Source organism: Geospiza fortis, unplaced genomic scaffold (genome assembly GCF_000277835.1).
Source record: "Geospiza fortis unplaced genomic scaffold, GeoFor_1.0 scaffold413, whole genome shotgun sequence".
NCBI classification, from domain to species: Eukaryota; Metazoa; Chordata; class Aves; order Passeriformes; family Thraupidae; genus Geospiza; species Geospiza fortis.
In genome coordinates, this window is record NW_005054386.1 from 570,383 (window position 1) to 571,864 (window position 1,482).

Consider the following 1,482-nt stretch of genomic DNA (forward strand, 5'->3'; position numbering starts at 1 on the left):
GTCAATCCAGCCCTGCACACACCAGCAGTGGCAGGAGCAGTAAGGGCCTTCCCTTCCCAGGAGCTGGGCTGAACCCCCAGGAGCTCACCGTGCCCTCCATGGCAGTGATTCCCTGACTGCTCCCCAGCCCCTCTCTCCACCCTGGCACCCAAAGCTTTACTCCTTCTCTTCCCTCTGCGTGCCCCCTTTCCCACCCTTTCCTGCTATCCCCTCAGGCTCACTGGCGTGCTGCTGGAGTGCAGGGGACACGGCTGCTGGGTGGATCTGCAGATAGGCTGAGATGAGGAAGCTGGCTGAACTGATGCCCAAGTCTGCAGACTGTCACATTCAGAGCTGCTCTCCTGCAAGTGAGAAAATTTGGTCCCGATAGTAACACTTGGATCGCTGCTTTGCACAGATGTAACTCCTTTCTCCAGCTTCTGTTTTAATACGCTCGTTCCTGCCTATTCCTGGAGATGCAGTTCGGTGCCGGATGGAGGGAGCAGCCCAAGACACCCAGGCAGCTTCACTCTGCAGCCAAGGGGCTTCCCATTGTTCTCCCCAAAACCTGCCCAGATCTGGAGATCTTCCACCCCAGGGGGCTCACAGCACATCCCGCTCAAAAACCCACCCAGCCCTCAACCCCCATTCGTGGCATTTCCTGGGATGGGAGATTTGGGCACTGAGAGCCCCACACCACGCCCTTGTTTTCCCCCACCAGCCCATGCCACCTGTGCCAGGTGTGCTGGAGGGAGAGGGCTGAGGCCATGCCCTTCAAGAGCTGCCATGTGTTGTCCTGGCAGCCCCGGCCGGAGCGGGATGGGCGGGACCGGGATGGCTGCAGCTGCAGCAGGAGCTGCCTGGCTTTGGGGCTTTCCGACTCACAGCCCTAATGCAACATTAATGGCTCTGCTGGCGCTGAATATTTATAAACCCACGAGCAAGTTCCTGCCCGTGCACCGGGAAGCCGGGGGCTGCAGGGCAGGGAGCAGCACACGGCCTCTGGCTCCAGGCTGGCCAGGCCAGGACCCTGCCCGTGCTCCAGGCAGTGGGACCTGCCCCGTCCACCTGCCTGGGAAGGGGAAGAAGATGAGAACAGGGAGGATGCAGCGTGGAGCTGTCTGCAACACCTTTCCCTCCCCTTTCAATCGTACATCTCTGCCTAAATTTGTGGAAAACCACACCAGCTCCACAAGCCCACCTCCCTCCCCTCTCCTGTCATCCCTCCCAACACCCCTGTGCTGCTGCAGCCCTTCCCAAAGCCTGACTCTCCCAACCAGTGTCCCTTGTCCGCATCCTCTGCTCCCCTCAGCATCCCCTCCCCATTTCCCTGACCAGACACCTCCCTTTCCAAATCCTGCTCTCCTGGGGTCAATTTTGAGGATTTCCCAGAGCTCCTTCCCACCTTTCTGCACATCCCGGAGATGCCAGGACCTGCTGCCTGCATGGCCCTTCCCTCCTCCTGCCGTGCCCCTGTGCCAGCCCAGCCACACAAACCACTGC

General features: G+C 60.3%; 1 long non-coding RNA gene across 1 annotated transcript in view; it reads right to left on the minus strand.

Annotated features, from left to right (window-relative positions):
- The window catches only part of LOC115948377, a 33,770-nt gene that overhangs the window by 4,730 nt on the left and 27,558 nt on the right, over positions 1-1,482 (minus strand). Inside the window, exon 2 of the long non-coding RNA XR_004082193.1 lies at positions 222-341. This is a non-coding gene — a long non-coding RNA (uncharacterized LOC115948377). The remainder of the gene's footprint in view (positions 1-221; positions 342-1,482) is intronic.